A 19,783-nucleotide genomic window follows, 5' to 3' on the forward strand; every position below is an offset into this window, starting at 1 on the left:
TTCCCATGCACATCTGATTGGCCACTGGGAGAACGTGAAGTTGGACTCAAGGGGCATTTGACCTGATCCAATATGCTCGTCTTATGTTTCTATGTGGTTATCTGCCTCTAGAATGGGGCTATGCTTGGTGGGTTCATTCGCTGTCACTTTTAGTCCAACCGTTTCTGCTTTGTTAGTTGTGATCATGTTAGATAATAATAATAATAATTTTTTATTTATATCCTGCCCTCCCCAGCCGAAGCTGGGCTCAGAGCGGCTAACAACAATAAAAGTAACATAACATTCTAAAATCAATTCAAAATCAAATTAATGGCAACCATTGGGCTAGAGTTCTGTGTGGATTACCAAAGGAGGGGGTCAGACTGTGCCTTGGCCAAAGGCCTGGTGGAACAGCTCTGTCTTGCAGGCCCTGCAGAAAGATGTCAAGTCCCGCAGGGCCCTAGTCTCTTGTGACAGAGCCTTCCACCAGATTGGGTCCACAGCCAAAAAAGCCCTGGCTCTGGTTGAGGCCAGCCTAACCTCCCTGTGGCCCAGAACCTCCAAGATGTTTTTGTTTGAAGATCGTAAGCTCTTCCATGGGACATACCAGGAGAGGCAGTCCCATAGGTACGAGGGTCCTAGGCCGTATAGGGCTTTAAAGGTTAAAACCAGCACCTTAAACCTGGTCCTGTACTCCACCCAGAGCCAGTGCAGCTGGTATAGCACTGGGTGAATGTGATCCCGCGGCGAAGACCCCCGTAAGGAGTCTCACCGTGGCATTCTGCAGCCGCTGGAGTTTCTGGGTCAGTCTCAAGGGCAGCCCCACGTAGAGTGAGTTACACGGAGAGTGAGATTCTTAATGTTTGCATTTATAATCTGTCAACCACTTCGGGTGACTCCTCTGGGAGAGGGAAAAGCGGAGCATCCATTTAAATAAATCCATTAAAATAAATATATAAACCCTATTAGGGGTTAAAAGCATACAAAAGAAGGTTTCATGAGTTATACAGAAGACGTCGATTTGGTTCGGAGGATGGCACCAAAATGGAATATTTAGAAAGCGCACCAGGAAGGATTTGCAGTTACACAAAGTCTTGTTTGGTTAGGACACTCTTGCATCGTGGCCAGGCAAAGAGACTTCTCATTGCTCTCAGACCCAACAGACATGCCTCGTAGGAATTCATCTCCCTGCATAGATTCTGCTTCTACATTAGCTAGGCAGGAGCAGTTCTCCCCCAACAGCCGCCACCCTGATACAATCTACCACACAGTAATAAGAGAGGTGCCAGACGGATTGACTAACGGAGGTTCCCTGTCTAGCCGGACAGTCTTGCAGAGACATCATCAAACCCAGATCCAAAGGCTTCGCGGAACCATTATCACATTTCCAGACATCATACCCTTTCTCTGTCTCTCAGCCATTTTCACTTTGCTTTTGTCTTTGGAAAGGCATATCATGTTCCTCTTAGAAAACACACCAGGGCTTGTAGAGAACTCCCTCCCCACTCCACCCCCTTCCTCCTCGCTTGTTATTCTCTGTGTCTGAAACACTTACAAGAAGCTTTCTAGGGAAGGCAGGATAAAGCTAAAGAAGAATATCAGATTCTGGTAAAGTGTGTGTGTCCCCTGCTTTGCAGAGGACAGCCCTCTATTTCCAGTCTTAAATTCAGCTCTCCACATTTCCACATCAGCTTACAAATGTGTTTATTTTTAAATAAAGAAAAGTCGTCGTGAAAATTCACCAGTGTTTTAGTGTGAATTTCTCAAAACACACAATTTCTGCATGCAGTTTTGCAAAGCCTGTTTCCCCAATCACAATGCATTTTTATAAGTTCGTTTCACTAAAATATTCATTTACATGCACACTTCATCCTAGTATCTGCACGCTCCTTCCCCGAAGAACTGCATTGAAAAATTCGGAGACATGCAAATTTCAAAGGATGTCTGTGTTTTGGTTCGTGCAGTGTTTCAGAAAATGGAAATTACAAAAGTTCACCTTTGAATGCGAACGGAATTGAATTTCTCCCCCACCTCAAGCTCTCTGGTCCAAGCTGGGTTGAAAAGTAAAGAATTCTCAAATGGTGTCAGGGGGGCTGGAAATCTCACAGCAGTTTCCGGCAAGATCTTGTTAGAGTTCCATGAGATCTCATGAGATATCAACAGAGGCCGCCCCTGCATGACCCTAATGGCACCAGGTGTGGGTGGGGTTCCTATGGGGGGGGGTTCTGCCCCGTGAGATTCTGCTGCTTGAGGTGGTTGTTTCAGTCCACCTCACGGGCTGGCCGGCCCTGGCTGAGATTCTCAGGACAAAGCTCACATGCAGGGCTTCTGGTGGGCTGGTTCACGGGGAGACTTGCCTCTCTGACATGTCCCATTTTCTATACTTTGTTGCTAGTGCCGCTGTTTCCAGCAGAAAGCTGTGAATGACTTCACAGACCATTGCAAGTCCATCAATGGTATTGATTAAGCTGTAAGGTTAACTGTCAGTGGTAAAAGGCAGCGCAGAGAGCCAATATCATTTTAAGAGGGTGGTAAAGCAGTTCCTTGCCCATTGTCCCTTGCTAAGGTTACCTGTCAGTTTTGACAGCCCGCAAGGCGCAGGTGATGTCGAGTGCTCAGATTCAGAGTTCGCATAGGCCAGCCTTTCTCAACCTGTGGGTCCCCAGTTTGGTTGAACTACAACTCCCATCACCCCTAGCTAGCAAGGCCAGAGCTCAGGGATGATGGGAGTTTTAGTCCAACAACATCTGGCGACCCACAGGTTGAGAACTGCTGGCATAGGCAAAAATCCCCTCCTCAAACAATTCCAAGGCTCCCAAGCAGGATTAAACACAGCCCTTCTCAAAGTCCGCTGTCTGCAGTTCACCCTGATACTGCTAAGTCTTGTTTCTGCTCCATATGCATGATGGTGTAATATTATTATTATTAATATGTTTTAAACCAAGATCTCAGGGTGGGTTGCAACATTAAAACATAATGTTAAAAACAGCTTTAAACAACTTAAAATGGCAAAAATAAGGTGGGTCCTAACAAATAGACACCTCAACAGCCACAGGCCAGGGTGAAAAGTCCAGCATCCTGTTCACCTTGCCAACAAAGGTCCATATAGTTAAAGCTATGGTTTTCTCAGTAGTGATGTATGGAAGTAAGGGCTGGACCATAAAGAAGAACGGATGCTTTTGAATTCTGGTGCTGGAGGAGACTCTTGAGAGTCCCATGGACTGCAAGAAGATCAAACCTACCCATTCTGAAGGAAATCAGCCCTGAGTGCTCACTGGAAGGACAGATCGTGAAGCTGAGGCTCCAATACTTTGGCCGCCTCATGAGAAGAGAAGACTTCCTGGAAAAGACCCTGATGCTGGGAAAGATGGAGGGCACAAGGAGAAGGGGACGACAGAGGACGAGATGGGTGGACAGTGTTCTTGAGGCTACCAGCATGAGTTTGACCAAACTGCGGGAGGCAGTGGAAGACAGGAGTGCCTGGCGTGCTCTGGTCCAGGGGGTCACAAAGAGTCGGACACGACTAAACGACTAAATAACAACAATATCCTGTTCTCACCAAATGCCTGTGAGTTTGCACTTTACAAAACCATCCACCAGAAGTGCTCCCTGGTTAGAGGAAGTTTGACCACATGGAGGTTTGGAAACGGTTCAGACGTCTTAGGGGTTGACCTCAGATCTCATTTATTGTGGAAAATTCAAGGTGGATTAGGAAGGTTGATGTTGAAGGGAGCAGAAGAGAGTTGACAGGAGGAGGGATGGGAGAGAAATTGGATTCTGTTCACACTGAAGGGTGAAGCTACCTAAGCCCTCTTTCCGAAACAATACGCAGAGTGAAACACAGCCATCCTGTGAAATTTGCAGTTCTCCAGGCAAGTAAGGTGTCAATAAAAACATTGTATCTGAAGAACAGGTATCTGAAGAAGTGTGCTTGCACACGAAAGCTCATACCAAGAACTAACTTAGTTGGTCTTAAAGGTGCTACTGGAAGGATTTTTTTATTTTGAATAAAAACATTGGCTGTGTGAAAGCATGCGTAAAACTGTATACAGTAGTGAGCAGGGGGGGGGGCGAGGCTCTGCTCCCTTGCTTGCCAACACCTTGCCAGTTCCACCTGGATTTCCTCTGCCCCAAAGACTTAATCAGGAATGGATTTTAATTAATGTACAGTCATACCTTGTGTTACGTTTGCTTCATGATACGTTTTTCCAGGTTGCTTCCTATGGCAACCCGGAAATACCGGAAAGGGTTACTTTGGGGTTTCACCACTCTTTGCCGCTCGCGCATGTGCAGACGCTCAAAATGACATCACATGCATGTGCAGAAGTGGCGAATCACAACTCGCATGTGCGCAAACACACTGCTGCGGGTTGTGTTTTGCTCATGTTGCGAATGGGGCTCCGGAACGGATCCTGTTCGCAACCAGAGGTACCACTGTACATGCAAACACACACACACACACACACACACACACACACACACACCATTGTAGACAACTACTCAGGAGTAGACCCAATGAATTTAATAGCCTATGTTAGTCATATCCATTGACTTCAGTGGGTCTCCTCTGAGTAGGACTGTCAATGGATGCAACCCACAGTTGGCTTCTGCTTTTAACTCAAGGAGACATTTCCCCTCCAGTTCTAATAAGATTCCCAACCCCCTTAATATCGTTTGATTCTTCACTGGGCAGTAGATTCACCTCTGAACATGTGCAGAGTGACTTTATTGCCCTCTGCTAGGTAAGTAAGAGGCATTGGTGGGAGAGCATTGAGGGCCAACCTTTGCAACAGGAGCTTTGATGCTGGAAGCCATGTATATCCCCACCCTCTGCAAAGCAGTCGCAAGTGAGCTTTGAAATAATAGCGTTTCTTTCTCCTCTCAATCCCCTCCTCCTCCCAAGTCTGGGAGAAGATCACTCAGCTGCATAACAGAGCTTTCCAGAGGTTAGCTTATTTATGAAATGAGATTTATGCTCCAGTTCAAGCTCAGGTGATGCAAGCAGCAGCGGGGGAACTCTAACCAATGCCACACACGCTGGAAAAAAATAAAATGTGGAGACTGGGAGATGCAGCAATCAAACAGAGTCTTTATGGGAGAAGTTGATAAACCTTTTCAGCCCAAGGGCCACATACCAGTAGTGGGTGGGGCCAGAGGCAAAAAGGGGATGGAGCAATGAATGCAAATCTAGCAGAAGGCTAGTTTCCACAACAAACTCATACATCAAAGAATCATAGCATCTTAGAGTTGGAAGGTACCCAAAGGTCATCTAGTCCAACCCCCTGCAATGTAGGAATCTCAGGTAAAGCATCCATGGCAGATGGCCATCCAACCTCTGCTTAAAAACCTCCAAGGAAGGAGAGTCTACTGCCTCTCTCTATTTTTTAAATAATTTTTATTAAGAATTTCAACATAACAATTTATCAAAAACTTATCATCCTTATTCTCCCCCTGTTTTTGAAGTTTAAAATAAGGGGTCGTCTTATACACAGAGAGTGCATAGTGCGTTTTCTTAATTTTTAGTCCCAAAAAATAGGGGGTGTCTTATACACGGAAAAATACAGCAACTGGGTGAGGGAGAGGCTTTCATGGGCACCACCTCAAAAGTGTCATGGCACCCGTGGGAGCCACGTTGGAGGCTCCCAATTAGAATTTCCTTGCGACTCAGAACTAGGAATTGAAGCTAATGTCAATAAAAAATAGTGATGGCAATGGAACTCCTTTTTCCTGCCAAAACACTAGTACCATCGTGAAAAGGGAGCAATGGTTACATGTAAAACAAAATAAATTCCTTTTCACACATCACCAAGATGATCAAGGGTCTGGAAACTAAGCCTTATGAGGAACGGTTGAAGGGGATTGGGTACCGTATTTTTCGCACCATTGGACGCACCGGACCATAGGACGCACCGGATCATAGGAGGGGGAGAACAGGGAAAAAATTTTTTTTTCTTGTTCTCTCCCTCTAAAACAAGGTGCGTTCAAGGTACCTATTTTTTTTGGGGGGGGGGAATAAAGAAAAAAAATTCCCTCCCCAGGCACGGGGCAGGCGCGGGGGAAGCCCGAGCTTCCCCCGACCCCAGCCCCCAGAACAGCCTGCTATCCGCAAGCCTAGGGAACCGAGCCGGTCTCCCCAGGCTTGTGGAGAGGTGCGCGAAGCCCGGACGCGCTCTTCAGTGCGCACCAGGCTTCGGAATGCAGGCAGCTCCACGCCACCCTCCCGAGCCCCGCGCGGCTTCACGCCGGGATCGGGAGGGTGGCGCGGAGCTGCAGGAAGCCCTGGGGCGCAGGCAACTCCGCGCCACCCTCCGGAGCCCCGCGCGGCTTCGCGCGGGGGTCTGGAGGATGGCGCGGAGCTGCAAAAAGCCCTGGAGCTCAGGCAGCTCCGCGCTACCCTCTGGAGCCCCGCGCAGCTTCGCGCCGGGATCGGGAGGGTGGCGCGGAGCTGCAGGAAGCCCTGGGGCGCAGGCAGCTCCGCGCCACCCTCCGGAGCCCCGCGCGGCTTCGCGCGGGGGTCTGGAGGGTGACGCGGAGCTGCAAAAAGCCCTGGAGCGCAGGCAGCTCCGCGCCACCCTCCGGAGCCCCGCGCGGCTTCGCGCCGGGATCGGGAGGGTGGCGCGGAGCTGCAGGAAGCCCTGGGGCGCAGGCAGCTCCGCGCCACCCTCCGGAGCCCCACGCGGCTTCGCGCCGGGATCGGGAGGGTGGCGCGGAGCTGCAGGAAGCCCTGGGGCGCAGGCAGCTCTGCGCCACCCTCCGGAGCCCCGCGCGGCTTCGCGCGGGGGTCTGGAGGGTGGCGCGGAGCTGCAAAAAGCCCTGGAGCTCAGGCAGCTCCGCGCTACCCTCTGGAGCCCCGCGCAGCTTCGCGCCGGGATCGGGAGGGTGGCGCGGAGCTGCAGGAAGCCCTGGGGCGCAGGCAGCTCCGCGCCACCCTCCGGAGCCCCGCGCGGCTTCGCGCGGGGGTCTGGAGGGTGGCGCGGAGCTGCAAAAAGCCCTGGAGCGCAGGCAGCTCCGCGCTACCCTCTGGAGCCCCGCGCAGCTTCGCGCCGGGATCGGGAGGGTGGCGCGGAGCTGCAGGAAGCCCTGGGGCGCCGGCAGCTCCGCGCCACCCTCCGGAGCCCCGCGCGGGGGTCTGGAGGGTGACGCGGAGCTGCAAAAAGCCCTGGAGCGCAGGCAGCTCCGCGCCACCCTCCGGAGCCCCGCGCGGCTTCGCGCCGGGATCGGGAGGGTGGCGCGGAGCTGCAGGAAGCCCTGGGGCGCAGGCAGCTCCGCGCCACCCTCCGGAGCCCCGCGCGGCTTCGCGCGGGGGTCTGGAGGGTGGCGCGGAGCTGCAGGAAGCCCTGGGGCGCAGGCAGCTCCGCGCCACCCTCCGGAGCCCCGCGCGGCTTCGCGCGGGGGTCTGGAGGGTGGCGCGGAGCTGCAAAAAGCCCTGGAGCGCAGGCAGCTCCGCGCCACCCTCCGGAGCTCCGCGCAGCTTCGCGCCGGGATCGGGAGGGTGGCGCGGAGCTGCAGGAAGCCCTGGGGCGCAGGCAGCTCCGCGCCACCCTCCGGAGCCCCGCGCGGCTTCGCGCGGGGGTCTGGAGGGTGGCGCGGAGCTGCAAAAAGCCCTGGGGCGCAGGCAGCTCCGCGCCACCCTCCGGAGCCCCACGCGGCTTCGCGCCGGGATCGGGAGGGTGGCGCGGAGCTGCAGGAAGCCCTGGGGCGCAGGCAGCTCCGCGCCACCCTCCGGAGCCCCGCGCGGCTTCGCGCGGGGGTCTGGAGGGTGGCGCGGAGCTGCAAAAAGCCCAGGAGCGCAGGCAGCTCCGCGCCACCCTCCGGAGCCCCGCGCAGCTTCGCGCCGGGATCGGGAGGGTGGCGCGGAGCTGCAGGAAGCCCTGGGGCGCAGGCAGCTCCGCGCCACCCTCCGGAGCCCCGCGCGGCTTCGCGCGGGGGTTTGGAGGGTGGCGCGGAGCTGCAAAAAGCCCTGGAGCGCAGGCAGCTCCGCGCCACCCTCCGGAGCCCCGCGCAGCTTCGCGCCGGGATTCGGAGGGTGGCGCGGAGCTGCAGGAAGCCCTGGGGCGCAGGCAGCTCCGCGCCACCCTCCGGAGCCCCGCGCGGCTTCGCGCGGGGGTCTGGAGGGTGGCGCGGAGCTGCAGGAAGCCCTGGGGCGCAGGCAGCTCCGCGCCACCCTCCGGAGCCCCGCGCGGCTTCGCGCGGGGGTCTGGAGGGTGGCGCGGAGCTGCAAAAAGCCCTGGAGCGCAGGCAGCTCCGCGCCACCCTCCGGAGCTCCGCGCAGCTTCGCGCGGGGGTCTGGAGGGTGGCGCGGAGCTGCAGGAAGCCCTGGGGCGCAGGCAGCTCCGCGCCACCCTCCGGAGCCCCGCGCGGCTTCGCGCGGGGGTCTGGAGGGTGGCGCGGAGCTGCAAAAAGCCCGGGAAAGCCTGCATTCGCTCCATAGGACGCACACACATTTCCCCTTCATTTTTGGAGGGGAAAAGTGCGTCCTATAGAGCGAAAAATACGGTATGTTTAGCCTGGAGAAGAGGAGACTGAGAGGTGTAAGGACAGCCATCTTCAAATAACTGAAGGGCTGTCCAAGGAAGATGGAGCAAGCTTGTTTCCTGCTTCTTCAGAGGGTAGGACCTGAACCAATGGATTCAAATTATAAGAAAGGGGATTCCAACCAGACATCTGGAAGAACTTTCTGACAATAAGAGCTGTTCATTCGACAGTGGAATGGGCTCCCTCGAAAGGTGGTGGACCTTCATTGGAGGTTTCTGAGCAGAGGCTGGACGACTATCTGTCATGGATGCTTCAGCTGAGATTCCTGCACTGGAGAAGGTTGAACTAAATGACCCTCAAGATCCCTTCCAATTCTATGATTCTAACATATAATCAATTTTTCTCCTGTTATCTTCTATTGTGGCGTAAGGCCTCCAGAGATGAGCTTTGTAAACCCTGCAGGAGAATATTAAATACAGGCAAATAAACTGTTCTAATGGATATTTTTTTGTTCAAATTGGAGAGAGGCAGAAAAGCACGTCCATTAACACAAGTCTTAAATCATTTCTCTCCACTGCCTCACAAAGTGTTCCAATTTAAAGCGCTAGGTGGGGCCTATTAATTCAAGCACCACAAAGACACTTCTCTATGTGAATTCTCACCAACCTAGGACCCCTCCCCAATTAATATTTCTCGAGAGATGACATGGAGGTTGTTTTTAAAGATCCATTTGTTATAAGAACATTACTAAAATTAGTCCTTCAAATAATTAAAAGGGTTTTTTCCCCCTTTCTCCCTCCAATTTCACTGGTTTGGCACTATCAGAAGAGAAATTAAATGATTAGAAGCATAAGACATTCACAGGGAAGGGAAAGTAAGCTTCTACAGCTCTTTTCTTCTTGCAATTTCCATATCTGGAGATAGATTTTTATTTTATTTTTATTCCAGTCGAACAAGGAAGCAATTTAATTTCGGTATTGTTAAAGCAGGGGAAGAATTACTTCTGGCAAAAAAAATTGCTTTTGCGCCACTAAACTAAAGAAGCTTTCCTTTTATTTCATGTCAAACTTACTTATGAGAAATATTTCTATACCACCAACTAAGGTTGTCAGGTCAGGAGCATCTCTAACCTTGAGATTTCAGGACCCAAACTCAGCGTCAGGCCTGGTGGTTCTTCCTCTGCACTCCCTCCCATCTCTGGAGATGGAAGTTAATTGGGAGAAGGGAGGAGGAAAAAGAGGAGGCCAGACCCCCCCCCCCCAGGAGAGTCTTATGCAATCTTTTGTAGCCAGCTCCTGCCAAGCTGAAGCTTCACACATAGTCTTTTAAATAAACTAATCTGTTTTTAAATACTCCTTCAGCCACCTGGAGATTTCAAGCCTACCCTCTGCCAACTGGAGGGGGCCAGAAAAACCTAGAGACTTCAGGTCAGTCCTGGGGGTCTGTAACCCTACCACCAACTCATAAAATATCAAGGCAGTGTACAGCAAGACATAGAAAAGTACAACAAAACATTTTTTTAACCCCACAAAACAGTGCAAAATAATCATTAAAATAGGGCTGCCCAGTTGAGAAAGTTTATAAAGAGTCGTATAGGCCTGCAGAGGGACACGGGTGGCACTGTGGGTTAAACCACAGAGCCTAGGACTTGCCGATCAGAAGGTTGGCGGTTCGAATCCCCGCGACGGAGTGAGCTCCCGTTGCTCGGTCCCTGCTCCTGCCAACCTAGCAGTTTGAAAGCATGCCAAAGTGCAAGTAGATAAATAGGTACCGCTCCAGTGGGAAGGTAAACGCCGTTTCCGTGCACTGCTCTGGTTCGCCAGAAGCGGCTTAGTCATGCTGGCCACATGACCCTGGAAGCTGTACGCCGGCTCCCTTGGCAAATAAAGAAAGATGAGTCCCGCAACCCCAGAGTCGGTCACGACTGGACCTAATGGTCAGGGGTCCCTTTACCTTTATAGGCCTGCAGGCATAATGAAGTCTTCAGAAGATGCCTATAAGTCAATACAGAGGATGCCTGCTGTACCTCTGTTTGAGTGCTGGGCTCCTCATCGCCTCGCCAAGAAGTGCTTTGCACCCCTGGACATCTGCTGTGGTGTTCCAGGGGTGGCACAGAAGCATATGCTCTGGACATACCATATAATGGCACTGTACTGGACAGAAGCTGTTGTCCACCCTGGGGAAATCCCAAAAATTCTCATACTATACTCAATTATATTGTCCATGCTATACTCAATTATATTCCAGCTCTGTGGGCCTTGACAGAGGAGGACACCACAGTTTGGGACCAGCAACACTAAATGCCTGACTTCTGACTGAAACCAGCTCAGTCTAGGCATGGGGGAGACACAGTGTCGACCTGACCATGAGGCAAGGTGAGGCAGCCACCTTAAGTGGGGGAAGACCATCAGGCAGTGTCCCCACAGGTCCCCTGCCCCCCCCACCTTCAGAGAAACAGCGCCAACAGCAGTGCCAGTTTTCAGTGAGATCTTCCCAGATCTTGTGAGATGTTGCAGAGTGCACAAAACAGGTCAACAAACCAGATGGCAAACCAATGGGAAGCCCACGAAAAGCTCTCTCGTTCAGGATCCCTCATGACTGATACGCAGATCCACACCGCCTCTGAGCTTTGCGGCCATGAGGACTATAAGCACTGATATACCTTCTCTCCCTTCCTCTTCCCGTTTCTCTCTGCCAACATTTAGATCGGGAGGTTCTTGGTGCAAGGCCCTTCTGGATGACATAACCCTACCAAACACAATGTCTTAGAGAATTCGGAAATCCATGCCATCAGGGACTGGTCTGGTCTGACCTCCCTATTCAAGTCGTGGTCAAAGAGATCGCTTGTGTTGTGCAATTAGCTGCCTATCATCCCCTGTGTCTTTTGTGTCCGTTCAGGAACTGATCCCACCAGCAGAAAGCACACAAGGAGAAACCTCTGCGTTGACTGTCTTTGCGGCATCCTTATGTAATCACCCGCCACCAAATTAACTCAAGCAGACAGTTCAAGGTCTTGCGATCCTGGGAGAACGAGAGAGAGAATGAGAGCGAGAGCGAGAGCGAGAGCGAGAGAGAGAGAGAGAGAGAGAGAGAGAGAGAGAGAGAGAGAACGAGAACTGGGGGGAACCAAAAAGGGGCGAAAAGTAATTGTAGGGTAAGAAGAACAAGGACCTTGTAGCCAGCTCTGTCTTGGCTTGCCCTGCTGTGATTTTGCAGGGCTTTCACAGACAATTTCCGTCGTGATGCTGGACGACAGGCAGCCTCAAAATCTGGCAGGCTGTGGAAGCAGCAGCAGGAGGAACCGGGTTCTATAACCTTAAGTGGCAATAGGCATGCTTCAGCCACATTCCCTTCTGGGCAACCTCCCAAGGGCCACATTCCTGCAGTGGGAGGGGCCAGAGACAGAAGTAAGTGGAGCAGAAAATGCAAATTTCACCTTGGTACCAGTGTTCGAAATTAGGCAGGCGCCAGGAGCATTTTGCACCCAAGTGAAGATGCCTGGGTGTCAGGATGGTGCCTGACATCTCCACCATCTGAAGGTGCATGGCTGGGAATCATTGGATCCAGACCGTTTCCACACACTGGCAACACATCCTGTAGAATTCTGTCCACGATATTTTATCCGCACAGTCAGAGTGAATGTCTGGAACCAAATATGGGTACAGCATAGCAATCTGGAAGACATGACCAAACTGATGGCTGTCCAAGTGAGGCTCAAGTCTTATCTTCTGGCTTTTTTTAAAAAAAAAAAATCTACCAGGCTAAGGTTAGATTGACAGAAGCCTAGTTGGGCAGAGTCACCCCAGAAGGGTAGCCAACATAGGGCACTGTTCTTGGGGGCTCTAATTTCTAGCATCCCTGACCATTGGCCATGATGGCTTAGACTCATGGGAGTTGAAGGCCAACATCTGTTGGCTAACCTTGGCCTTGGACAGGCATCACCAAACTTAGCCCTCCAGCTGTTTTGGGACTACAATTCCCATCATCCCTGACCACTGGTCCTGTTAGCTAGGGATGATGGGAGTTCTGGTCCCAAAACAGCTGGAGGGCCAAGTTTGGCCATGCCTGGCCTTAGAGGACAGCATAACCCCAACAGCTGTTCAACCTGCAGGGGCAGCACAGCACAGACCTGAAAGTGGCCTATTGTAGGCCAGACAGCTCCCAACAATTACCTATTTCCTGATTCAACCCACACAGAGGAATACCTCAAGAAGACAATCTCTCTCTCTCTCTCTCTCTCTCTCTCTCTCTCTCTCTCTGTGTGTGTGTGTTTAACTACTGTTATCACAAGAGGTCCAGATCCTTACCCCCCAAAACCATCAATGCAAGTCACAGATTAAAGTAGGCTGGGTTGGTATGACAACAGGAGAGGGAAAATCCACTCAGTATTCCGAAGCCTGAAATAAAATGTTTTCCTAATTAAATTGCTTTTAATGGCATTTATTGTAGGGGCCTTGGCATCATGGCAGAGCAGCTTCTGAATTTTAATTGGATCAGAGAGAGAGAGATCCATTAGAGATATTCCTAGTTGAAAAGAAGAAATATTAAAATTGCAATTTTTATTTTTTATTTTTTAAAAGTCACTTAAACTATTCCCTTCTCTTCACCCTTCCTTAGCAATCCAGCATTCTGGAACAATCCTGTTAACATGCAAGAGGGGCTCAGAGCTTCAATCAAGAGCATAAGGCACAAGGCGAGCCCTTTTGCCAATGCAAAAACCAAGGCAGGTGGTCTGAGAAAAGACTTGCAGGTGTGTCAGGGTGCCACCTCTATGGGGCCCTGGTCCCTTCACCCCCCAATAAAATATTTAGGGGGGCTGGCCCCCAGTATATTCTGCACGTTGGTCCCTCCCTCCCTCTCTTGGCTAGGTCCACACAAAAAACGCTTATGTCCCTGTGGAGATGGCAGTACTGAATTGGTGGTACATGCCCTTCTGGCTTGCACTCTTTATAAAGACTTGAGAAATGAGATTTATCACCCCTCTTTTATTATCCATTCCGGGTCGCCCAGTCACTGCCACAGTGTCCTTTCTCTTGGCAGAGCAAGATGAGCAGGCGACAGCAAAGGTTGCAAGCTTTTTAGCTGGGGCAATCAGAATAAGATCCACTATTTGACTATTGATTCAAAACCCTCAAATGTATTTTATATAATTGACTTTTTATTTCTATTCCTTGTATATCGTATGGTCGTTTTATTGCTGTGGCCGATGGCTGACACAAATAAAGATCCATCCATCCATTCTCTTGCTTAGGGTTAGGGAGAGGCAGACGGGCAGGCAGGCAGACCAGTAGGAGAGGCAGACCAGTAGGAGAGGTGAGCTGGTGGCAGGTGGGGACTGGAAATGGGAGACTGGGCAGAAACTTACAGTGCACAGGTGGGGGGTAAGAGGCAAGAGGACGGGGTGGGGGTGGGAGATCTGTACGCAATTGTGCATGGTGGAGGAAATGCAGGGAGGTGAGAGGAGGGTGGGTGGGGGGTTGCCCCCCAATATTTTGTTCAAATTGGCGGCTATGGCAGGCAGAAACTTCTAAGCAGACTCCTCCTAGCCAGAGGATCGGCTGGCATGAAGGAACCAACTGCCCCCTATATCATATTTCTGCAGCTGGTTCTTCCTGCTGACATTTGCCCCTACACTGGTACCTCGGTTTACGAACTTAATCCATTCAGGAAGTTCGTTCTTAAACCAAAACCCTTCTTAAACCGAGGCGCGCTTTCCCCAATGAGGCCTCTCACCGCCAGTGTCCTACCACCAGTTGGCTTCCATTCATAGACTGAGGTAAACTTCGCTAACAGGGACACTACTTCCGGTTTTGCGGAGTTCTAATACCGAATAGTTCATAAGCAGGGCTGTTCTTAAACCGAGGTGCCGCTGTACAGTGGTACCTCTGGTTGCGAACGGGGTCTGTTCTGGAGGCCCATTCGCAACATGAAAAGAGTGCCGTATCTGCGTAGTTACGCGGCACGATTTGGCGCTTGTGCGCATGCGAGAGCGGCGAAACCTGGAAGTAACCCTTTCCAGTACTTCCGGGTCGCCGCGGGACGCAACCTGAAAAAATGTAACATGAAGCAAACGTAACATGAGGTATGACTGTACTGTACTGGAATTCGTTTAATAGATTTGCTTTGCTGCTGTGGGTGGTCCCAGACTGTATCTCTGATTCCCCCCCTTTCTCCTGAAAGCCCCCCCCCCAAATCTGGAACAAGGGGTGCCTGCGGTGCCAGAGATGGTTCCTGACAAACGATTCCGAAGGCCGGCTCTGCAAGGAATCCAACGTGTGCATGGGAAGGGAATCAATGTGCGTGCAAGAGAGATGTTTGTTAAAATGGGGAAAGGGCAGGGGCGGGGTTTTTTAAAGAAAATAACCTGGCGCTTCCATGTGCAACCTCCCCACCCCCAGCTCAGATAAGAGAGATCGCCCTGTCAAATCGCATAACCTGGAGTTCCATCTGCCTGCATGTGGGTGTAGCGTGCGGTCCTCGCTTGGTTTTAGCGACCGGCGTTGCCAGGGCAACGCGATTACTGGGAAACTTGTTGGCAGAGAGTTGCCTGCTTTTAAGAGCTCCATCAAGGTAAAAAGGAAACCCCAGAGATTCATTAGCAACAGGTTGCCATAGTAACCTCTCTGAACTCATTAATAATTTCTCTATCGCATCCCAGCCACCCGCACCGACAACCACACACACACGCTCTTCTTCCTTCCTGACCGTTCCGTTCCGTGCGTGGGCGTCAAAAGAAAAATCTTCCAGGATTATACATATATCGCACACAAATGACTACCTATGCCATAGACTTCATCTTGCGCGCAGGTAAGCCAGATTCTGAGAGGTGACGCTGCGGAATTTCGGAGAGGCGCATGACCTGAAATCATGCCTATGTCACACTACGAGGCAGGAGTTCAATGTCACAGAAATACATTGAGGAGGGGAAGAAGGTGGTACTCTGTTCCAGGGATACCCATTTTGCAAAAGTTGCAGACGTTTTAAGACAGGCACAGCATTCTGGTCAGCTGACCGCGGTTAAAAAGAAAGAAAGGAAATCAGAATTATAGGATTATAACATGCCCTGATTTCATATCTGTCTGTCTATCTCCAAACAGAGGTTAGATGGTCATCGGTTAGGGATTTTTTTTTTAGCTGTGATTCCGGCATCATAGGGGGTTGGACTAGATGACCCTGGGGTACCTTCCAATTCTAGAATATCTATCTATCATCATCTATCTATCTATCTATCTATCTATCTATCTATCTATCTATCTAGCTATCTAGCTATCATCTATCTATCTATCTATCTATCTAATCAGGCTTCCTCAAACTTGGCCCTCCAGATGTTTTGAGGCTACAATTCTCATCATCCCTGACCACTAGTCCTGCTAGCTAGGGATCATGGGAGTTGTAGACCAAAAACATCTGGAAGGCTGCGGTTGAGGAATCTATATCTATATCTATATCTATATCTATATCTATATCTATATCTATATCTATATCTATATCTATATCTATATCTATATCTATCTATCTATATCATCTATCTATCTCACATAATTGCTCCCTGATGTGGAATAGAAAATATGTCTCAAGGAGTGGGTGAAAAATACCTGGAAAGAAAATTAAACAAACAAACAAAAAAACAAAATTGGTTGGATTTTTACTTTTAAATAAATAAAGGGTTATAGCCAATTAACTATAGACCCCTTGAAACCCATGGACCTAACTTACAGCTATTGTTTTTTAGGGGTCTACTCTGAGTTGGAGTAGCACAGAAAAGCACCCACAGTGTTTTATGTATTATACTATAATTGGTCCCCCCCTTTTTTAAAGTTCTTGCTTATGATGTTTTAATATTGCATGTTTCACTGTAGATTTCCCTGTGAGCATTTTGAGCGGAGGCCAATATAGTAAAACAGCTAAAATGTGTGCAACGGGACAGAATGGCACACAAGGGGTTAAAAGACCAGACTGGAACGGTACCCACAATTAAGTACCAATGAGACTGAAATGGGATGGAGTTAAATAACTGAGCCCAACCCTACCAGTGACCGCTGGTGGATAAGATCCAGGCTAGATTACAGCACTACCTTCCACATGGGGCCGGCTTTTGAAAGGGGCTGAGGAACTGCAAGCAGAACAAAAAATTGCACTAAGAGTTTCGCTTGAGACTGGTTATTTGGCTTGCATGATTCTATGCCAGGGGTCAGCAAAGTTTTTGTGGCTTGGGCCAGTTCACAGTCCCGCAGATGCCACAGCAGGCTGGAGTGTGTGTGTGTGCGTGCACGCATGCGCAATAGCTATTTACGGCATTCCTTCCACCGCGGAGGAGGCGTGCACAGCTTTCGATTGGCTGCAGGAAATTCCTGCAGCCAATGGGAAGCTGGCCAGCGTCGCGGAAGGCGGTCCCCGCTCTGCTCCATGCTGGTTTAGCGCGGTGCACAGGAGCCGACCGGCAGCGGAGATCCATGGGCCGGTTAAACGGCCCCTACGGGCCGCTTGTGGCCCACGGGCCTTAGGTTGCTGACCCCTGTTCTATGCCATCCACTCACATCTGAGCTGTCTCAGGAGTCAGGACTGTCTCAGGAGCGATTGAGTTGTGTGCAACCGTGTATATGTGCAGCACCAGGAACTACAGTGGTACCTCGGGTTACATATGCTTCAGGTTACAGACGCTTCAGGTTACAGACTCCGCTAACCCAGAAATAGTACCTCGGGTTAAGAACTTTGCTTCAGGATGAGAACAGAAATGGTGCTCTGGCAGTGCGGCAGCAGCAGGAGGCCCCATTAGCTAAAGTGGTGCTTCAGGTTAAGAACAGTTTTAGGTTAAGAACGAACCTCCGGAACGAATTAAGTACTTAACCTGAGGTACCACTGTAAATAGATTAAAACCAGAAAATGGTGGGAGGGAGCTGGAGATTACTTGTGGCTCATCAGGAGACCCCCCCCCCCCGGAGCCTGAAGAGGACTTCAGTGAGGGTGGAGGAAGCCCCAAAGAGATTGGAGGTGCCGTGATGGTTTGTTTAGGCTGCTCAGCTGACGCGTGTGGAAGCGCAGCAACAGCTGCATTTCTGCACACCCTCCAGCTTGCAGTTAGCCCCAGAGCGTCATCGCCAGTTGAAAAGAGGCTTGTTTGTGCAGAGAAAGTGGGAGAAAGATCTGGAGAGAAAGACAAATGGGGTGTTTGGAAGCTTTTTCGAGGGTGCTTCCCACTTACACAATTTTCACTTATGTGTGCAGGAGCCCAGAACCTAACCTCCACGAAAGTGGGAATGCCTGTACCTCAATAAACAAATGCAGAAAGTGAGTCTTTGGTCTACTGAAAAATGTTGTGGGCTAGCAACTTCTGCGGGCTTCTTTGGATGTCTGGTCTAGCCTTCATTTCCCCATCTCCCTCAACACGAGAGACTCTTTGCCTCCTTCTCCAATCTTCAAAAATAAAATTTCTTCAAAATGTAATGTGCAAGAAAGGGGCAACAGGTCAAGGAAAACAGTCCCATTATTCACCCAAAAATATGCCTTGAGGAAGGATATTAATAGGATTCAGCAGGGAGTTGCTTGACTTATGACCGTACAAGGGCCAGCTGTTCAGCGTAAGACTAGAAAAACGTCTCAGAGCACAGGAAGCAGAATTGCCAGGGGTATGCTGACAGGACTCAGCCCCCTAACTCTGGTCCATACCTGGTCTCAGGAATGAAGAGCAGGACGGGTCCACAGACCTGTGGCAGAAGATGGAGAGCCCCAGATATCCTGATGACCATCAACATGGCCCTTGCAAGATAACATCTTGGGAACTTCAGATGACAACTGACAAACAAGGAGGGAAACTGCCAGGCATCGTTCCAAGGGAGATAAGTTGAGTTCTCCAAGATAAATGTTCTGGAGGAGATGGTCCAGGAGAACAGGGGAGGAGTGGAGACCCAGGCTCAGGAAGATGGCCTGGAACAGCTTTGCTCCTTAATGGGCATGGAATGTTGGATGCAAAACCAAGACGCAGTTCCTAGAGACCTTGCTTGACAGCTCCAGAGGCCTGTCAGGTAGGGGGCAGCTGGTCCAGTGGGGCAAATGGGGCACTGCCCCACCAAATTCATAGAATCATAAAATTGTCAGAGTTGGAAGGGATGACCCAATGGGTCATCTAGTCCCAAACCTTGTAATGCAGAGATCTCAGCTAAAGAATCCCTGAGAGAATACAGCCCACCTGCCTGTCTTGTTACTTACCACCAGTCCAGCGGGTGGCACTGCCTGTTGGCTTCTTGCTATGTAAGAACATAAGAAGAGAATGTGGGATCAATGAGATCAATGGTCCTTCTACTCCAGCATCCTGTTATCACCATGGTCAGAGGCTGTCATGAGTCTGATTAATAATAATAATAATAATTTATTTATACCCCACCCATCTGGCTGAGTTCCCCCAGCCACTCTGAACGGCTCCCAACAGAATATTAAAAACACAATAAAACACCAAACGTCAAAAACTCCCCTAAACAGGGCTGCCTTCAGATGTCTTCTCAAAGTCAGATAGTTGTTTATCTCCTTGACATCAGATGGGAGGGTTTTCCACAGTGCAGGCACCACCACCGAGAAGGCCCTCTGCCTGGTTCTCTGTAACCTCACTTCTCGCAGTGAGGGAACCGCCAGAAGGCCCTTGGCGCTGGACCTCAGTGTCCGGGTAGAACGATGTGGGTGGAGACACACCTTCAGATATACTTCCAACAGTTGTTGGAAGCCACAGGAGCAGAGAATACTCTTGTGCTTGGGTCCTGCTTGCCAGTTTCCCACAGGTTGCCCATTGTGAAAACAGGAAGATGAACCAGGTGAGCCATGGGCCTGATCCAGCAGTACTCTTTTTTTTGTTCTTACAATGGTCAACCAGATGCCTACAGGAAGTTCTCAAGAAAAACCTGAGTGCAGTAGTATCCTCTACACTTGCTTCCCCAAGCAACTGACATTCAAAGGGTTACTGCTTCCAACAGTGGAGCTAGAATATAGCCACCATGGCTAGTCTTCTCCTCTGTGAATTTGCCCAATTCTCTTTTAAGGCCATCCAAGTGGGTGGCCATAACTGCTTCCTGTGGCAATGAGTTCCATGGTTTAACTATGTGCTGCATGAAAAAGTCTTTCCTTTGATATGTCCCAAATCTTCCAACATGCACTTTCATTGATGTCTCCAAATCAGGGTGGGTTTGATTTAAATCACTAGTCAGTAAGACTTTATTTAAATCATTTTTTTTACAGAAAGGATCAACCTTGCTGGCATCCTCTTAATATTTACAGCTAGAGGAAGGTTTCATTTTTGGAATAATAAATGTTCCCAGTAGTTTTTACACTTATATCAAAAATT

This window comes from Podarcis pityusensis (assembly GCF_964106645.2).
Source record: "Podarcis pityusensis genome assembly, chromosome: 14".
Taxonomy (NCBI): domain Eukaryota; kingdom Metazoa; phylum Chordata; class Lepidosauria; order Squamata; family Lacertidae; genus Podarcis; species Podarcis pityusensis.